Genomic DNA, 21,935 nt, shown 5'->3' with positions numbered 1-21,935 from the left:
CAGCAACTTTGCAAAGAGAAAAAAATGCAGACAATTCTAGCGAAAGATGAAAAGATGTTTAGTAACTCTGGCATTACAGCAATGGTAGTTTTTCAGAGCCAGCAAACCAGGAACTTTATCAACAAAGCTGGAGGATAGCAAATGTTCACAAATGAATTGGCTTTGAAGGCATCAGATGGCATCATCTGCAGACTTAGCAATCACAAATGAAGGCTGAGGTGCATAAAACAGAAATGAAGAAAATTTGAAGTGATGCTGTTTCAGCTACTGCTCAAACAGCAAGGAAAAGTTAAACTAGACCAGTCTGGCAATGTATTAAAAGTATTTGACAACAACACTAACCAACTTGGCAGCTAGGGTCCCTGTCTAATCTTCCAGAGCATTATCTGAACACATTTTGAAACCTTTCAAAAAAATAGGGTGGTGTCTATTTTAAAAGCAGATTAAGGGATCTTAAAGGTCTGTGGGGAAACTGGGGTTCACACAAGCAAATCATCAAGGGTAGGAATCTTAAAAGTCCCATTATGAACAACACCAAATTCAAAATAAGTAAAACTGATGCCAATCGGGTTCAAGTTTATCTTAAGCTGACCAAGTATAAAAATCAGCATTCAAATAATTTTTGCATTGAACAATAACCAGTGACAATCCTTGTGTTTCCCTAAAATTTGGTTTGGGTATATACAAGAACAGAAGAAGTGACAGTTGAGGCCAATGCTTTTTATGAGCTTCTAGCTGCTCAGTGTCTGGATTTTTATATAATTTCCCCACTAATAATGGACCCTTTTTAAAATGTGGAAGGTTTGGGGGAGGAGAGAGGAAGAGAGGCTAAAATGACTGTTATCTTGTATGCAGGGAATCTGAGGGGATGATGTCAGGGAAATTATCATGTAGTCCAGCTTGCTTCAATCTTGGCATCTTCCAAATGTGTGCTCGTCCACTCCCAGAACTTCCAACAACGACCAAGCTGAGGAATTCTGATATATGAAGTGGGTACCTCTGAAGGACACCAAAGGATGACGAAGATTGGCAATATTCTGGGTAATGACCTAGTTTGTTCAGGAACTCACTATAGATAATCTTCCTCAGGGTCCTCCAGATGTTTGAATTACAACTGACTGGGGACTGTAGTTTCAATAAAACTGGAAGATAGAGTGCTGGAGTAGACTGTCTTAAGCTACGACAGTAACTATTCCCATCCCATATGCAAAAGGAAGATGTCAATACTGGTCTATCTCACCCTACTATTGCCATTTTAAGGATAATAAATATCCTTAAAATAGCATAGTGGAATGTAGCAGAATATTCAGATACAATTGTTTCAAATATAAGATTTCAATGTGAGGAATCAACAACCATTTTAGAGGCTTACTTTATCACTGGCTCATTTTCATTTTTCAAAAGAAAAAAAAGTCTTCCCAAAGTCTGCTACCATCCATGCCTGTTTGTCACAGATACATAAATATACTTTTAGCTCCAGAGCCTGCAAATAGGGGGTGGTAGGTGGAGACCACAATGGGAGGAGGACGAGAATATAAAGAAGGACTAAAAGTCATGCATCTTGTTGCATATTTTACTCAAACCAGTATAGAGAAGATTCATCATAGGATATTTATGAAAGGAAGGGATAGTACAGTGTCTGTCATTCATTTGAATCAAATGAAATTTCCATTAGTAAATCTAGATTGTTACAAGAGGAGAATCAAGTCCTTCATAGGAGTCGAACAAAATCTCATACGTAATTCCTAGAATACAGTTGCTTTTCATACATTGCAAAACACAGCAATATATTTTGTTTACTTATTGCAGTGTTCTTGTTTTTGTTCGCAACCTATGAGTCATTTTTGGGAAATAAGAATATTTGCCTTTATATCTGTTTAAAATAACTTAACATTCATCCCATATTCCGACTGTCCCCCGCCCCCGGGCAACATGGAACTATCCTTTATACCTGAATCTATTAGACTGAACGGTGGCTCAGTGGCTAAGACGCTGAGCTTGTCGATCAGAAAGGTCAGCAGCTCTGCGGTTCGGATCCCTAGTGCTGCATAACAGAGTGAGCTCCTGTTACTTGTCCCAGCTTCTGCCAACCTAGCAGTTCGAAAACACGTAAAAATGCAAGGAGAAAAATAGGGACCACTTTGGTGGGAAGGTAACAGTCCCTTGGCACTTAGTCATGCCGCCACATGACTACAGAGATGTCTTCAGACAGCATTGGCTCCTAGGCTTTGAAACGGAGATGAAGCACCACCCTCTAGAGTCGGGAATGAATAGCACATATGTGCAAGGGGAACCTTTACCTTTACCGATAACATCATGGACAAAAATGCTTCTGATTTGCCACTGCACGTGACAATGCTCTGTAAACACCACCATGGCTCCTTTCAACATTAATGTTAAGATTCTTGCCTTTACCAAGGCTATCCATAGCTTTGCCACACCACCTTCTCCCATTTTAACAATGTTCTGGCCCTTGGCCCTAGCATTCATTCTTCGAGCACTGGCAACCTCAGACTAACTGTTTCAAACTCTCTTTGTATCTTTAAATTCTGCCACTCAGATTTCTTGTTCCTCCCACTTAAATCTGGAGCTTTCCTAAATAAATAAACAAACGTGATGGGCAGTTGCAGACCAGCGCTTAGTTTGGAAGCATGCCAGCTGTCCAGAAAAAAAGGCACAAAAAGTAAGCAGGAATATCATGCTGAGGAAGGGAGTTTAGAAAATATGCAGGGGCCATTCTAGTAAATTGGTGTCATGCTTAGATCCCCCATAGCAATCACTTTATGAATATGAGCAAGCTCCCAGCCAGCCCTCACTGTGGGAGAACGGAACACCACAATATAGAAAGTCCTCACCATTTCAAATACGCTCACTTGGCTCCTTTTTCTGTTTCCACTTTAGATTTTTTTTCTTTTCCTTTTGGTGGTAGTTCCAACCCCTGTCATATGGAGACTTCAAGCTCTTGGGCAGACTAATCTAGGTTTTCCTCCTCAGAATACTCTGTGAAGGGTCATAGTAGATAGTTTGGATTCTATATGAATATAATAATGCCACTGAACTAAGTCTAAATACCCTTTCAGTTACTGCGGCACAGCGCAAGCAGTAATAAGAGAGAACGGCATGTGTGTCAATCTCAAAATTAGAGATGAAAAAGAACAGCATAACCTTGGGGTCTCCAGTGCTTCGCTCTGAATCACTACAATTACCAACCATTTTCAGAAAATTCTCATCAACCAATTTCATGTAGCCAAAATAATGGGAGCAAATATCACAAATAGAATAGGGCACAAATGGTAATTTTACTTACGGGATGTTGGGGCTTGCCATTTCCAATTAGCAGGAACTGTGAAGTGGGCATTACTGGCAATGTGAATATAGTAATTGGGGTTGATTTCATGGCGCCTGGCCAAATCTGGCTGACTAGCGCCTTGGCGAGTTAATTATAGCTCTCATCACAGAGCGGGGATACTTTGCTGTGAAGCTGAGACATAATTGAACAGCAAGACTATAACAAAACAACCTTGATGTGTCATGGTGGCAAGTAGGGTGGTGTGTGTGTGTGTGTGGTGTGGTGTGTGTGTGTACATTTTGTTCAGAAGTTGCAAAAGGAAGAACACTCTTGATAAAGTCTGCCAGTTTCCATTGCTGCATAGATTAGCAAGTGCCTCTTGCCCAAATGACATTTGAGATCATCAAAAGCTATTAAATTCAGAATGTAATACTTATAACTAAGATGTTTGGATAAAAATTATCACTTATGATGAATAATGCTCAATGTGAAGTCTGTTGACCTTAAGTCTCAAGATTTATTGTACTGTTCCAGTTCATTATGTGGTACAGTCCAATTCTACTCTTCCTTTTACTCAATAGAAGATTTACTTGAAAGTAAGACTCATTAAACATACATAGGATGCAAAACCAGTTACTTGATTACAACTTTCTAACTAATGTTCTTTTTCTAAGAGAAAAGGCTCACAAATGTGGTCAAATATGTAACTTTGCAAGTATTTAATACCATGAGAACAGAATTAAAGCATTACACACTATCTGACATAGAATATGTATAAATTACATACATTGCCTAAATATTTATAGCCATTATTTTTGGTGTACATTTTCAATACCTCATCACACTGTAACAGCTATATTTATTAAGTATATAAATGTTTCCATAGGCACACTATATATAAACTTACATTTATTAAGATTTCCAAAATTACATGAAATTAAAATTATAGAACTAGCCACTTAAATTTGTAAAAGAACGTTTCTTTATCTAGAATATTTTTTTACTATTTTTAAATTGTCCTGGTACCTTTTTTGATGAAAAAAGAGCAAAATTAATTAATTATATTCTGTATAAAGAATTATACCATTTAAAGCTGGAAGTTAAAAGCTGGGAATTTTGCCAGGGAAAATATGAATCTTCCTATCTAACACAGAATTTTATTCCACGGGTGTTGGTTCTCTCACACACATTTCACAGATGGTACAAGGTAATTATCTATAAGCCACGCACTTCTCTTATTGTTCATTCTCAGAAGCTCTAGATAGGGACAGTGGGCACCAGAGATTTATGCCAAATTGCACTGGGGAATGACCCCCCCCCATACACACACTTTTTTTTTTCTATTCATTTAGCTTGCCTGGGGAACATTTTTACTCCCAAACCCATTCTTATAGCATGGGATGATTGTCACACTTACAAAGATTGTGTGTGCACGCATGTGTGCACATGTGTGAGGGAGGGACAACAAGCGATAATAGTTTATAGATGAAATATGAGGGTATTCAGATGAAAGAGGCCATTTTTGGGAAGGTGATGCCATCAGTCTGGATGCACCAATCTTTTTTAAAATTTGTCTTATCGTAACATAGATGTTTAGGATCCAATATCAACACAAATATGCTGCAGATTAGAATTTGGTTTTCCTTTCAGGAAAAAAAAAAGGATGCTTTGGAAGTTTAGTGTTAGACTACACTCTTGGGATTCCATGGATAGACAAGTAAATAAAGAATGGGTCACAGAATCAATCAACCCACAGTTCTCATTAAAGATACAAACAAGCAGGTTGGAATTATCATATTTTCGACAATTATGCAAAGACCCAGTTCCTTTTAGAAGTCCATAACGCTGAGAAAGGTTGAAGGAAAGAAAGAAGATGACAACCAGCAACAATGAGTGGATAGACTCAGTTGTAGTAGGATGGATACAAAGCATTGGAAAAGCTGAAGGGACAGGTTCAGGATAGAGCATGCTGGAGAAGGCTTGTTTATGTAGTCACTAATGTTGACTTGATGGCACATAATCAAAAATAAAATAAAATAAAATACACTAGAGAGATAGAAATACAGATAGATGCACTCATTCTCTCCCCCCCCCCCTCTCACACACACACTGAACAATCAACTCCAAAAGTTAGTCTTTCAAATTTTAGGGATTTGCAATCATTGTTACCCCAAAATTCAACGTGACTAGTTTTCAAACAACTAGAGTATTTCAAAACTCTGAGCTCACTGATTAGTTTAGATAACAAAGTCTCAGTGTTTTCACTTAATAACAAGTCAACAGATTTGGCATTTAGCATCTTTGATCCAATTTCGTTGTATTTAAGTACAATGACAATAAAGGTTATACTTATGCACTAAATTGTTAAACTATCTTTCCCGGAATAAAAGCAAAATGACTAATTCAGAGATATTGAGGGCAGCTATCTATTTCCTCTGAATTAATTATATTAAGTAAATTTTACCTCAAATACTGGATTCTCAAATATAATAGTTTGAAAACTTGCATCTGCAACAATCTTAAGAAGAAAACTGTGTATGTTGGTGCAAACAGCCTTGCTACCCACATTCTGTGCCAAGTCCAGCATTTCAGTTGCCAAGAGACAAAACTAAATGGAAGGCTAGGACACACCATCCCTTTCCAGGAACAGTCACAACTGCCAGACCAAGCACAGCTGGAGATGCAGCTAAGGCTCAATACAGAAATTAATTCCAGATTTCATGAAGCCTGTTCCCTTGTTCCTTCAGGGGAAATGAAACTCCATCCAGAATCAAAAACCTAATTTTGAATTTTTACACTGTCGGTTTACAGTACCTCCAATCTACTGGACCTCATCAAGCCCATTTTGGCCCAGGTCCAAAATCCTCACCTAACTATGATGACAGAGAAAAATAAGCTCCTTATCATCAGCACAGAGAGATAATCCACTCTAAACTTTCTAATGATGTCTCATAGCAGCTTTACATAGCTATTTAAAAAACAAGGGTGGAAGGATGGATTCCTGCAGCTATGGGAAATGAACAGAAATCCTCAAAGCTCAAGTTTGCAGTTGACCATGGAAATACAGTAGGATTTAACCGCTGAAGAACAATGCCTTCCACACAGCCCTAGGTACCTGACATTGTGGTCAATGCTATCAAAAGCCACCAAGAGATCGAGGAGGACCAGCAGAGTTGTGGTCTCTCAGTCATTCCCTCAGAGCAGATAATCTGTCAGAATGACTAAGGAAGTTTCAGAGCCTAACTAACTCTGAAATCTGACTGGAATACGTCCAGACAATCCATCCCCTCAAAGAATAAATATAAGGCTGATCAGCCATCATCCCCTCGAGTACAAGAAAAGATATATTTGCAATTCAGCAATATTTTTCAAGTATCTCCAGGTCAGTAGGTCATCTTTAGGAGAAGGACCATGTACTTTACATCGTCAAGGATCCTCCTGCCCTGAATGAGATCTTGTCCATCCCTGAAGCAACCCCATTAGTGCCTTCTGCTAGGTCTAATAGCTTAGACAGGCAACAATCAAGATATAAGCCACAGGCATTTATCAAATAATGCACAACTCATTCTAGTAGCGTTAACACCCAGTAAACAGGTTGATATAGACCTTCTTTACGGCACTTTTTGCTTACTGCAAAATTCAAGATCAAATATCCAACTCCAAAATATGTACTCATTCTAAAACTATCAGCTTAGAATAGAGTTGTTTAATATTGCTACTTAAGAGGTGATCTTTCAAGCATGTGTCCTTATATTTGCAGCACTCTGTACTTTCTTTTAATAGCACTGATAATTCAGAGTGCTCTAGGCACCTCTATCCTGTTTACAGTAGGGTGGGAAATTTTAGATGTTTATTATATTCCAAAAGGGATTTGCTTGAGGGCTGCAATGTTCTAGTGTGTACTTCAGACTGTCAAATAGGTCAAATTTTCACATACCTGATATAGTTAGTAATTCATCATAATATTTAACCTCCCCTTGATGACTTCCCCTTACACCCTGCTGTCAACAAACTGGGTAGAAAGTTTTTTGTTTTGTTGTTCAATATTGCAAGCAACTTGTTCCAAGACTTTCAAAACTAGTTTACTGAGTCAAAATAACTATTATTCATGTAAGTAACTGTCCAATTACACTCTATATTCATGGAATGTAGTCTCTCTTTTAAAAAGCTGTTCATTCCCCCCCCCCCCCCAAAATGATTTAATCTTAAAAGATACAAATGCTGTCAATAGTTGGATTTTCTAAATGGGAAACACTGGTTGTTTAGTATATTAATTTATTAGTTTATAAATCAATCATCTTCTGCATTCAAGTTAAGTTACCAGAACTAACAGATTAGTAACAGAACTATAAAAGAAATAGAAAGTAAAATGAAAAAGATCAAACAAGCAATTCCATCATACATAAAACCAAAGCATCTGAAGCATTAACATTAGCAGTAATTAAAAACCTGGGAAAACAAACATGTTTTTGCATGCTGTCTAAATAAAAAACCTAATTGAGAGTGACAACTTGGGAAAGAGCCATCCCTAAAAAGCTTTTTATCTACCACATTTAAGTAGGATTAAAGATGCATGTAAGATCAATTAATACGTCTACATTCAATCCATAATATTATTATAGCCATAAGGGCAGACAAGAGGGATATAAAACATACTAAAATGTCAATTTACATGTAATAAGTACAACTATAGGATATACTGTATAACAAGCAGTAAGAATGAAAGGTAAATATAAAAGTACAAAAATAAAAATACTATAGTGACAGGATAAAATAGCATTAAATTAAATTAAGTAGATGAAAATCTACTGAGGCACAAAACTGAGGAACCTGGGAAGGTATTCTTGGGTTCTTATCAGATAAGAGGAGCAAAAAATAGAAGTTGAGCTCTCTGCCCAGAAATGTCTTAAGGATGGGATAGATGTGACTCATCCTAGAGTCCCCTATAAAAGGAAAAGGATCAAATGGCTCAAAGACTCTAATGAACTATACCCACATGTGCACAAGCACTTAGAAACTAAAGAGGACTGCTGAAGACAATGCGTCAAGCTTAATTAATGTAAAAGCCCTACAAATTTCAATGTTGATAATAGATGATAAATTACAGGTTGGGCTAGATTAAATTGGAAGCCCATGTTTCCCATATTCTTGTTTGAGAGTATGTATAATGGTAGAAGCTTCCCAGTGAAAAAAGGCCCAGCCACTGGACTTTGCCAATAGCTTTCTTAAGCTGCCTTCATTTAAAGCATTGCCCAAGGGCCAAATCTAAAAAGGAGAAAATTAAATTTTAACCTCCTAGGCCCAAACTGCCACCAGCTCTTTCAAGCGGAGCCGTGAGTTTAAGAGAGGACTCCCAAATTGTAGACTGGATGTGTCTGGGGCAGGGCAACCCCATCCAGCACCAAAGATATCATGGTCTTAGACAGAGGTGGTATTCAGAAGGTTCTGACCAATTCTGAAGAACTAGTAGCAAAAATTTGAGTAGTTCCCTGCCCCCATCTATTCTCTGCCTCCTGAGTCCCAGCTGATCAGGAGGGAATGGAGAGTTTACAGTTTCCTTCCCCTGCCACACCAACAAGCCACATTACGCCCACAAGACCCGTAGTAAAAATATTTGAACCCACCACTGGTCCTAGAATCAGTAGAACCCACAATTCAAACCCACTCAGTCTTGCCAAGGTTCAGCAGAAGCCTGTTCTATCCCATCCAGATCCTCAGCGCCTCCAGACACCAGGATAAGATACTCAAGGCACCACTTAGTTTGCCTTTAGTTGAGATGTATAACTAGATACCATCACACAAGAAGTGACAGGTCTTATTCTAAGCCCATCTACAATAGCCCAGCAAGAAAGATGTGCACTCTAAGACAGACAGGTGTGGAACAGCATTCCAAGATTTATAAGTACCACCTATTATAATATATCTAAACTGAACCTGGGTATACTTTAATCCACTCCAAGAATCACTCTGCATACGGTACAAGACAATATCTCCATTTTGCACTCACTGCAGTTATCCTGTTAGGAATATATTCTAACGGTTGGGTTTGGCAATATATAAATCATGTAGCAATGCTATACCTTTTCTTTAAATCATACTGTAAAATGTGATTGGTTGCTGTTTTCCTCAATCGGCCATAAGAGGGAGCAAGAATGACTGTTAGCTCTGTCTGTTCGTTAGATTCTGGCTGATCTGATCTGAGTGTTTTGGAAGCTGGCTGTTAGAAAGGCCACGAGCTACTGTGAGTTTTGCAACTGCTAGCAAACTTGGAGTACTGAACTGATTATATGATTACTGGACTATGTTATTTGGATTATCCCTTAACTGAAAGACGTTGATGACTGACTGTCTTATCCGTGTATGACTTGGACTGTTTGATGACTCTGATACTTCTATTTCCCGAAAGTAAAAGCCTATTTAAACTGCAGTGTCTCTGTATGCTGGTTGTGTGTTCTCCACAACACTCTCACACCCTTCTCTGAACGTACTTGCTCTCCCAACGGGGAGCTTACCTAACATCCTCTATTTAAAATATTAATAAGGCCTACTTTGAAGAAAACTTTGCCATCATGTTAGTAATAATGAAATGTCTGCAGAAGTCAAAATGTTTAATAAACAAAGTGTTTTCAAGCTTGTTAAATTTAAGATGTGTGTGGATTTAGACTCCCAGAAGTCCCTAGCCAGCAATGCCAAGTTTAAAAACACTAACATGATAATTACCCTAGTTTCCTATAAACCTAAGGTCAATGGAATAGTGTGGCTTCAGTGTATAGAAAGTTGCATGTGTCATATTCATGATCACTCTTTTCCTTCACAGGCACCACTAAATTTAGTACAAATATGTATCTAGGGAGATTAACTGATTGAGAAGAAATGTTTATTTAGGTAACTATTTGTAGTTAACCATGTCTTTGCCTAGATGACTACTCCCCCATCCCAAGCAAGAATGGCTTTGCTACTTCTTATCCCCAGGCCGAACAGAAGGTTCCTGGAGTGTTGTAAAACTACCTCAGCATATTCACAGGAAGCGAAAGCATCCTTCCATTCAGTTAAGTATATGCCATCTATTTTAAGCAGTCCTAAATGGGTGTTTACAACAGGAAGCACATCCATCTTCTAATTGGTTTCAGAATCAACTAAATAAAGCTTTACTTTCTTTACCCCTTTTATTTTTAAAAGCATGATTATTTCTTCACAGGAATACTAATATTCTAAATGCTACAGGGGTGAGGTGGGAGACCGAGACCACACACATACCAGAGATCTCCTTCTACACTGACTGACGTGTCTGTGTGTGTGTAAGAGAGAGTGAGAGAGAGAGGGAGGGAGGGAGAACATATGCATATTTTTCCTCTACGATATATATGTAAGACAAGGATTTTCGTAAGCTTTAAACTCTTCAAATCATATACAAATGTTCTCCAGGGCTAGCTTAGCCAAATACAGCTTCTTCTTTGTCATTCTCAAAAGGAGTATGTTTCAGGATGTGTACTTTTATTAAAATAGAATAATAAATACAGGTTTGGACTTTCTTAGTACTTATTTAAGCTCCCCTTTTTGCTCCAAATTTCTGTTCATAAAGCTAGTCTGGTATAATGGATGGATGGTGAGGATGTAGAGATGCAAGTTTAAGACTCTTTTCCGCTACAGTAATTCATTTCATAATAATAAGTTAATCAGGGAAGACCACAGTTTAGTGTGAGAAACATCTTATTGACTTAGAAGTAGCCTCCATTATATCTGCTGGTAAAGAAGTCCTGGAGAGTTACTGCAATTTCCATATGGTTTCCTACAGGGATGGGTTCCAGCAGGCACTACTGCCGGTTTGCTCGCGCACATTGCTGTGTGCATGCACACATGCTCGATGCACACTGTGTGCATTAAAATTGTTCTGTGCATGCGCAAACTGAAAAACAAGATGGCAGCACCTATGGCGCCATTCAGAGAACTGGTTTCGGGGCGTGGCAGGCCTGGGTGGCTGCCGGTTCCAGTGACACAGGCCCCCAACCACTACCTGTTCGCTGAACCGGTCCAAATGGGTAGGAACCCACCACTGGTTTCCTAAGTTCCTACTACTGAGCTTCTGCATTTCTTCTTAAAGAGACCTTCTGAACTCTATCACGATGGAAAGGGCTTTTGTTTTTAAACAAAAAAACCTTTCTCAATTCTCGTGGTTATTCCTCCCCATGGTCCATATTTCAATACTCTAAAGTTGTTCCAAAGACAGAAAAATAAATGACAGAACTATCCTCCCTGCTTCACCTCTATTGTAGAATGCACATTTATACTCTTCCATCTAAAGTCTGTCCATGTGAAGAATCATTGTTAGCCACGATATTAACGTCATTTTCTAAAAAGTAAAGCATCTACCTACCCAATATCTATTCCCAGCTTATATGGTTAGGTTGGAGATGTCTTTCTTTCTTTCTTTCTTTCTTTCTTTCTTTTCTTCTTCTTTCTTTCTTTCTTATCATCAGTATATCTGAGGATAATAGTTTTGGCATCTGCTAAGCTCATGCAAACTATTTTAAATTTATACAATTGCTTCTGACAAAGACACACATTTGCTCCAGGCCCTGACTAGAAATTGGATGATTCTTCTCATCACCGAGGCTACATAGCCTAGGCAAGAAAAATCAGCTGCATGTTTTGGGTAGGGAGACCAGATGTTCAGGCCCAGCAATAAATTCAGTTTTAACTAGGGCTGCGTAAATACTTCACTGCCACAAAATATAGGTCTTGTGTTCAATGTCTTCAGGTTTAACAAAATACTGAGTCATGATACTACTTAATTTAAGTTATTTATTGTTCAAAATGGTCTGTGCACAAGCATTTCTTCAAAAGAAAACAGAAATGATGTTTTTTGTGATTAGTAAAAATACATATATATTTTCCACACCTAATATGGTCAAGAACAAAAGCACGGTATTTTTTTAAAAGCCCTTAATCCCTGGAATGATGCTTGCCAACTAAAATACCTATTATGAATTTATTAAAGGGCTATGCAAACATAAATTATGGAGCCAGACATTTTAAAAGGGGGAAAGGTGATTATTGTCACTCTGGAGACATAGAAGGATAGCAGTGCAGTTTTATTTTTCCATATATTCAACACTAAAAGTGTGTTAATTCAAAAAGAATTCCACATTAAAAAATGTTTCTCTACTTCTCCCATTCATTTTGATTGATTGTAAATCATTTAAAGGGGGCAGGTGTCATATAATACAGAAATGGGGTCATTTGGGGTGGAGTCTTTGAGGCATAGTCCTCTGGTGTAGATGGTGGTTTTCTGCTTGCTTTAAACACTTTACTTTTTAATGTCCCACTATATTCTCTTTTATTTTTCCAGCAGTGTGATTGTCCTTCTGGATACTACTAACAATTCATTATTCCTCTTAATCAATTGCTATCTTAGGGCACAGTAAAATTTCTGAGTGTTTCACACTCAGATTTTATGTTTCTGCCATGCAAATGAATTTATCAATGTCTTTGTATCTGCAAATACATACATTAATTCATAGTTCCCTATAACATCAGGCATGGAGAATCTCCAACCCATGAAAAATTCAAGGCCCAGCAACAAGAGGGAAGAGAAGGGCTTACTTTTCAGCTATACAGCTGGTCCTCAACGTACAACTACAATTAAGACCAAAACTTCCACCACTAAATGAAGGGGAAATTAAGTGAGTTTGTATGAGATTTTGTTAGAGTTTGTTGGAGCAATCACATTCAGAAAGCACATACAGGTAATTGGATTCAGCAGCATTAATTAACTGCTTTATAGACAATATAACTCATGAGACATAGTATATACAATACCAAGAGTGATTCTTCCAATGTGGTAGAGAGGAGAGATTGGTTTCCAGTTTAGTTCAGAGTTGCAGACCAGTACTAGCTTTAGCAGAGACTCAGAGCTATAGTACAGAACTAAGCCACGCCCAGGCTCCAAAGTGTTTCAGCTCCCATTGGCTGACCTTGTAATTAAGCCCTATGCCAGTTCATGAATATAGCTACTCTGACAGATTTTTCAACCTTTTTTTTTTTTGCCATGGCCATTAAGCAATCACATGGTTGTTTAGTAAATATGGCTTTCCCCCATTGACTCTCGTCAGAAGCCTCCAAGGAAGGCCACAAATGGTGATCGCAATATTGCTGCAAACCCTCATAAATACATGCCAGTTGCCAAGCATCAAAATTTGATTGTGTGTTGGTGAGTAAATCCCTTTTTTCAGCACCATAACTCTGAATGATTGTTAAACCAATAGTCTTAAGTTGAGAGCCACCTGTATACCTATACATCATCCTTTTCTCTTGGAATGCCAAGCAAGGAAATTACCCACCCACCCCCTGCTAATCTGCATGGGTCATGTATCCAAAAATAGGGATCTGTAGGAAAATGGGCGGCAGGGCATACATTGCTTTGTTCGCAGTCCTGGAGGAAATGTCTTCTTCTAGATGGAGATGCTTAGAAGTTACATATCACATGCTGTACTTAGCGGCTGTTCATCTCCTTCAAGTGTGAAATGGTCACTGACCCAAAGATTAGATACAGAAGAGAATCACTTTACCTTGATGTTCATTCCTCCCCCCCAGCACCAAACTCTTAGCAGCAAGAGTGCAAAATAATGTTTCTGCATTCCAACAGTCTTAGGGTACCATGAAATTAAATGTGTGAGTATGGGCAAAATAATGTTTCTGCATTCCAACAGTCTTAGGGGTACCATGAAATTAAATGTGTGAGTATGGGCTCTTGTACTAATTTGTGTACCGAAAAATTGAAATATGAACAAAATCTGTTGTGAATAAGCACTTTCCGACAAAAGTTAATTTAATAATTGCCAGAGGTATGAAACACACTTATACGGTGTATTTGTTAAAAATTCTGGTAACCGTAGTCTAATACATTTGGACAGTACCAATTTAGGGATCGACTATTCTATGTAATTCATATATAAATTGTAAGAATTTTTATTTTTATTTTCACATTTGTGAGCCACCCATCTCCCTCAAAGAGGACCTCTGGATGGAGTATAATAAAATTTAGAATATAAACATAATTCTTTGCCTTCTTAAAAAGTGTGATAAGAATTCTAATTCCAAAGTCATTTCTAATACTATCACATTGAACAAAACCAATCTAGACTGCATTCAGATCCAATCTGGGTCGTCACCGGGACCAGAGGTTTTGTCTTCTGAGCTCCAAAGGTGAAACCTCTTGGTCCCACTGACTGACCCAGATTGGATCTTGCAACATTATCCTGGGACGTATGCCTTCATACTGCATTCAGTTCAATATTTCAACTAAATATTTTTTATGTATTTTTAAACCCAATTTTTTTTTGGGGGGACTATATGAAACAAGGCAAAAAGCCTACATTATAAAAAAAACAAAGTGCTTTAAATAAATTATTGCTATGGCACACAAAAAAAGAACTTACACACAAAAACTAAACTTAAGCCCTTACATAAATTTACTAGAAGTGTCTTAGAGAGTTTTAAGCTTATCAGAATGAGATCATGATCTTTCTGGGGAAGGAAAAAAAAACCCATAAAGAATTTCTCCATGGTTCAAAATTTCCAATTCCTTAGGAGATAATTGGCGTTAGTAGTGAGCCATCAGAACTCTATAAACATTAAAAGTTGGTCTGTTCGAGAGCTCTCTTTTTGTCTTTTATCAACTCTCAGTTTTTTCTTTTCCAGATTATTTAGAAGCTGTTTGTGATCAAAATGCACTTACTGCCTGATTATTCTCCATGACTTACCTTGGATTACAGCAGGATTTGACAATCAACATCAAGGAAACATACTGCCCTGTACTTTGGAGTTTTATCCACGAAACATATTTCAAGGCCAGAAGAAGAGCAACAATGAAACCAACAAAGCTTTCAAGGCTATCTATCAGGATGGATAAAAATTGATGATTTCTTTTTTTTAAAAAAAAATTGGATTTTTAAAAATTTTAAATTGGATTTTTTGATTATTTACCAAATTTATTTTAATAAAATGCTTTTGGAGTAGAAATCTATCTAGAGATAGTTTTCCATTTAAGATACATAATAATTTAGTTTATTCAGCATGAAATGGAGCTAGTTATATAGCATGAGGCTGTATATTCTAAAATACTGGGACTGTCAGTGAGTCAACAGCAGTCAGAGGAGGAGATGCTGCGGGACAGAGATGACAGTTGCTCTTTAAAATTATGATTTAAATCAAGATTTAAATCGACTTGATTTAAATCAAATCCATCCTGCTACCTATAGAACTACTTGCTAGTATTGTCAGAGAAGGAACCAAATTTATGCCAGCTGCACCTGTCAGCTAGACATGGTATATAGATGATATTAACCACTATAGCAGTGAATAATTTATTTAGGCTTCTGAAGCATTTTTAAAGCAAACAATATGCAGATAATCCCAGCCCCAATTATATAATGTTGTACAATTCAATGTTTTGGTTAAAATGGTATGCGTATGCAGTAGCAATTACAGCCTCTCTCTGTTCTGTAACTTGCAGTCCAAGTGCGTAGGGGAAACTCAATAAAAAAGCCTCCTTTATGTTGTCAATAATTCTGGAACATTTCAGCTAAGCTAAGGAAGTGTGGGGGAAAGATAGTCAAGGTACCCATCCCTAAAGAGGCAGATTAAGAGACATAATAAGAACAGCCACTCACACAGATCATAGTGACAGCTTTCCCTGGAGGTATGTCCTTGAACTCTCAGGGGAACGGTTTATTATTTTAAAATTCTCAGACAGCCACTAAAAGTAAGTACTTTATACTGAGAAAAATTCAATTCAGCTTCACCCTCTGGTACTGTACTCCAAAGAAGTAAAACCACAAGAAAAAATCTAGCTTCTTGGTCCTTATGAAGCCTCCAATTCTCATTTCTGATGTTTTCAATAGCAAAACAGAACTAAGCACCTTATTATTATTATTTACAGATGCATTTCTCCTAATCACATCTCTATGGCCGATTTCAGCTTTCAGAATGGCTGCCTTGACTTTAAATTATCAGGATCAACTACATTTTCAAAATTAATAAAGAATGCTTAGATGCAGATCTACAGGAACTGCACAGCTGGGAAAGCAAAATGCCTTATTTTAATTAAAGCTACACACACAAACACTTTTTTAGATTTCTGGCAGCTTAATCCTGTAAAGGCCAGAACACTCAGTAATTAACTATTATATTAAAGCTATTAACTGCAGACAATTCAAATGCAGGCTATCATCATTATGTAACAGGGCCCAGTGTACAGTCTTAGCAAGGCCTTGTTTAGAACACCAGCTTTTGTCAGTTATACTGAAAGACTAGCAGCAAGGCAACTCCTAAAATTTCCCTTAAAAGTTGGCGATTTATTTACAATGGGACAAAGATTTGCCAAAGAATCTATTACAGCAAGGCTGTTTTTTTGAACGTCTAAAGGATGGTGGCATTTCCTAACAAGGACATAAATGAGAACCCCAGGGAAAGGTAATCTAAATTCTATGTCAGATTTCATTGAAAACCAAAGGTGAACAAGTATTTTGCCAGTGCCAAGCCATTTGACTTGAGTCAGATTTAGACACAGAGAATTGAACATTTCCTGCCTATCCAGACTTCCCTTTTCCTTAAACATGTGACTCATCATGCTAATATAAGCAGCAAGTTTTAGAATACATGTTTGTGTTAATTGGGGTTTGCCAAACTGTATTAAGGGGGGGGGGACAAAACACTTAGATCTTTAAATTATGTGATCTATTTGCTTTCTTAATGAGGAACCCAAAGGAAAGTGGATTTGAGAAGCAATGTCCTGATTTGGAGAATAATCTGGTATCCCATAGTTGCTGATTATTATTTAAGAGTTTAGGAAATACTGGGGCATGTTATAATACTCCAGTTTGCTCATACCCAGGGACATGTTACCATACCCAAAGGACTCTTAGAGTCCTTGTTTCACTTTGAGTTTGTAACATGAATAACTTGGGTATAGTAACATGTCCCTGGGTATGAGCAAACTGGAGCCAGTTGAGGCAATTCTAACGTAAAATTTACAATTGGTGGTTTAAATGTTCCAAATATCTAATGAAGCACTCGATTAGCTTTGCGTACTGTACATCAACTAAAAACATATTTAACAAATCTAGGATGCAAGTTTCAGTACTTAGCGTTTGACAAGATCTATTGAAGCAACCAGAGGATATTTATGGTAGGGTAGAATTATTGAGGGAGGTAGCCTCTGGCGTCTGAAACTGACATTACAACCACATTAGTCCTTGAACAGAATAGGGTACCAAATGTTTTCCAAAATAAGTGGGGGGGGGGGGGAAGACACGGGGACCTGGAGGGCAAGGATAAGCAGAATAAGATTTAAAGGCACAGAAACCATTCTTTTACCCTTGATGATATCAATGCCTGCATCACCTTTTCATATATGTGTAATACTTATGTGGTCAAAGGATAGGAGTACTATAAATCACCACTGTAGAACTGCACCATATTTCTCTAGCAAGAACTTAGCTTCAAGAAATGTTAGCTCTCCTGCTGTAGCAGTTGTCCCAATTACAAACCCAGAGGTGGCTAGTATTGCTGCTTCTCATCCCAAAGGCACGTCAAACTCCTACAGCTGGTGGGATTACAAGCCAGAAGATATGACAGGAATGTACTAGGAGTACTACCTAAAGAATCTGCCTAATGGACTCCTCTATTTTTCTTATCTCTTAAGCAGTTTAACACCCTAGTCTGCAAAACACATTTTAGGGCCGTAAACTGCGTACGGTAGAGGCTCTGCTCTAGGGTTCTTCTAAATACAATTTTACTTGCAACAGATTTTAAGATGGTTCTTTGGCATCTTGATCAGCAACAGGCAGAAAGCTGGGAGGCAAGAGACACTTAATTTCTAACCTATGGGCAAAATCCATACAAAAGAAAAAATGAAAATATTCAAAAGATCTCAAACGCTAGATGCCTGCTGCATAGGAGAATCTCAAGGAAACTGAAGAGACACACATTTTCACTGCTACCCATAGAAAAATAAGTCCCAGCTCCTAACAGGGGTGTGTAAGACTAACCTGATGACTTGATTAAATTTTAAAAAAAATAACATTTAACTATAGCATTGTGCATTGTATAAAATGCTATTAAGAATTTTGTGCAGAAGTAGCTACAAAAGTAGAATCTTCAAAATGATATCTTTTACTTCCCATGGGCATTTAGTAACTTTTCTATTTAGAATTTTAGACAAATTTACTATCTTTTAAAAATAGCAATGACTACAACTATTCTTTAAAAATAATTTAATTTGTTTGCTCTAAGGCTGGAGATATTTCCAAGTACAACTAATTTTATTAAACATTTGGCATATTTGCAGGCACTGAAAACAAAAATATGTCATCAGTGGCCATGTTCACTAGGCTCACCCATATGTAGCTCACTTTCTAACAGAACCGGGATAAAATAAAAACCACTTCTCTCTTTTTTTTCTTTCCTGGTGATCTGGTGATTGTTCTTCTTCTTGAGGACGAGGCAGAATAATATTGTTATATTATTCCATTTAAAATGTGTTATCATTATATATTGACTTGCCAGGATAGAAGTAAAAAAACAAAAAGCTGTTCCCTAAAACTTCTGCCTGCCAGTCTGAGCAGGCAACAGCATTCTATCATCTTAAACCTTTAAATTTAAATTGATTAAATGTGCTCCAGCCACCCTCACCATTACCTCTGTGTAATATAAATAATTAAAACAATTAAACACTCCTCAATACTTTGCTCTGGTTACTACTTCTATTTTTATAGAACCTTCTTCCATGTTTCACTTAATTTACTTTTTTTCTTTTTTGCACTTTTTTTAGAATGTTAAAGTTTGGGTATGTTTATAATGTGGTTTCCCTAAAGGAAGAGGATATAAAAAATAGTAAGTCCTCCCCAAATACAGTTCATTCAATGAATGGATTAAATATGAATAGAAAATATTATTAAGTTCTCTGCAGGTCTGGCAGTTATGTGCAATGAGAGGCCAGACTGCAAATAGTTCAGGTGAACTTTTCTTCGTTATGTCAATAAAAAATCTTACTGATGCCTGTAATCACCTGAGAGAGCACAAGATGGCCCTGTCGGTTCTTGCTCCTGGAGTGATGGCCTTAATCTTTGCAAAGGCATGCGGGAACTACATTTTCAAGCAAATTGTAGTTGTTTTAAACTATTCCCATTTCTTTATCTTAATTTTTGGTTCCTAAATGAATCCACCTCATCACCCACATAGATGGGAACATTTACATTGGTGTATGGTGTTTAAATTCATGTACATATAAATTCAAATTATGTAATCTTTCCTAGCACTCCAAGGTCACATTAGTCAGATGGCCTAGTCAGATGGCTAGCTATGTCTATCAATTAAATAAACCAATAAATAAATGACAAAACCCATGAAGCCAAAACGTGAATTCCCAGAAGTTTACAAGATATTTGGAGGGGGGGTGGGGGAGAAGATGATTAAATGAAAAGCACAAGATTTACAATGAGCTGGATTCTAGATAGCCTTAAAGGGAGGCAGGGTAGGAAGTAGATTTTTTAGTTTATTTTAGGCTTTCTGAATCATAACACCGTCAGCCCATCCCAAGAACGATGGGTAAATGGTTGTGAAGCCATGACATAATTAAGCATGAAAAACTCAACTGAAACTCTCCAAAAAGAAGCTTGTGTGGATGTGCTGCATTTGTGTGGGAGTGTTACTGAAGAAGAGATCTAAATAGCTCAATCATTTCTATAGACTTATGTCAAAAGTTAGCTCCCACAACAGGCAAATCAAAGAATGATATTATAACTGGAATTTCTAAAAGATTCCACCTTCAAATAGCCAAGAACGGAATTTGAACGCCACTATAATTTTTAAAATATTATTTAAACAAGTACATGTTATTTTTCTTCCATTTTTCTTACCAATGCCAGATTCCTAATACAATGCTCCGTAGTTTGCCTGCAAAAACCCCTGATTCTTGCCAGGCTCCATGTCCCAGCTGGATCTTTTAAAAATGATACAGCAAACATTATTATTCAAAGCAAAAGTTTATGTCTTATATTATTTCTGTTGTTTTTATCTTTGGCTATTTTTACTGGTTTTTAAATCTGCTTTCGTTGTGAGATAGCTAAACTCAAGTATATGAGATAGTTAGCCTGTATACATACTACATACTTATTTGCACACCAAATAAATAATAATATGCCAGCAATAATCTTGTTGTTATTATTAGTTGCGAAGTCATGTCCGACCCATTGCGACCCCATGGACAATGTTTTCTCCAGGCCTTCCTGTCCTCTACCATCCTCTGGAATCCATTTAAGCTCACGCCGACTGCTTCAGTGACTCCATCCAGCCACCTCATTCGCTGTCGTCCCCTTCTTATGCCCTCAATCATTCCCAGCATTAGGCTCTTCTCCAATGAGTCCTTCCTTCTCATTAGGTGGCCAATGAGTTTGGAGTTTCATCTTCAGAAGATCTGGCCTTTTAAAGAGCGGTCAGGGTTGCTCTCCTCTAGGACTGACCGGTTTGATCACTTTGCAGTCCAAGGGACTCGCAGGAGTTTTCTTCTCCAGCACCCTAGTTCAAAGGCCTCAATTCTCTGGCACTCAGCCTTTCCTATGGTCCAACTTTCGTTGGCAGGGTGATGTCTCTGCTTTTTATATGCTGTCCAGATTTGCCATCTAGCAACAATCTATCCATCAACAAAAGGCAAAGCATCAACAATCACTTTCATTCTCAAAAATGCTTCTGATCCAAAAGATCCACAACCCTACCCCCCAAACAATAAGTTGTTACTGTTCAGTGCTTCCTCTAGAAACAGGTCTAACAAACATGTCTCATACAAACTAAAATTAACACGCTTGGGGGGGGAGGGGCTTACTGATGGCAATTGCACTTGAGCAAAGCCCATCATTTTGAAGCATTCCAATTCCAGAATCTGTATCAAACCCCAGAATACACATCTGCAATCAAACATTTGGCCAGATAAAGGCAATCTTTTGGCATGTGAAGATGGCTTATATCAATCAAGTCACTGAAAAAAGTGGCTCTTGAACAGTCTTTTGCACTTACAAGTATCACAGCATTCCCAGAATCAAGTGTTCCAAAATCAGGCACTTGGCACCCAGCATGTATTTAAGATGGCTGCAGTGTCATGTGATTGCATTTGTGACCTTCCCAACTGTCTTCTGATAAGCAAAATCAATGGGGGAAGCCGGATTTGGTTAACAACTGCAGTGATTCACTTAACAACAATAGAAAAAAAAAAAGGTTGTAAAAATGACTCACTTAACAATCACCTTGCTTAGCAACAGAAATTCTGGTCCCAATTGTGGTTTTAAGTTGAGAACTACCTATAAAGTATTCCAGTCCTCATTGCTTTAGACTCCCTTAAGTGAAAACAGGGGGAAAGAAGCGAGAATCTTACACTACCAAATTATTGATCTCACAGCTTAACAGTGCTTATTGGGGTGCATGTGAATGATTGGGAGGGAGGGAGGGAGTACTCACACAGAGGAACATATATTCACTAGCCATAAAACATGCTTATCCCATTTCTTGCTATTAAGAGGGTGAAAGAAAGTTAGCATGGTGCTTTTCCTGGTACAGTTCTTGCAGGTCACGGTTCTTATCAATATTCACTGAT

The 21,935-nt window shown here is 37.7% G+C and overlaps 1 protein-coding gene across 5 annotated transcripts in view; it reads right to left on the bottom strand.

Annotated features, from left to right (window-relative positions):
- Positions 1-21,935, bottom strand: part of CUX1 (cut like homeobox 1) — a 351,898-nt gene that overhangs the window by 255,426 nt on the left and 74,537 nt on the right. The gene's annotated exons all lie outside the window — the stretch shown is intronic.

The sequence above is a fragment of the Thamnophis elegans genome, chromosome 4, assembly GCF_009769535.1.
Source record: "Thamnophis elegans isolate rThaEle1 chromosome 4, rThaEle1.pri, whole genome shotgun sequence".
In the NCBI taxonomy this organism is placed as follows: Eukaryota; Metazoa; Chordata; class Lepidosauria; order Squamata; family Colubridae; genus Thamnophis; species Thamnophis elegans.
The sequence above is the reverse complement of the archived record's forward strand: the minus strand, read 5'-3'. Positions and strand labels throughout refer to the sequence as shown.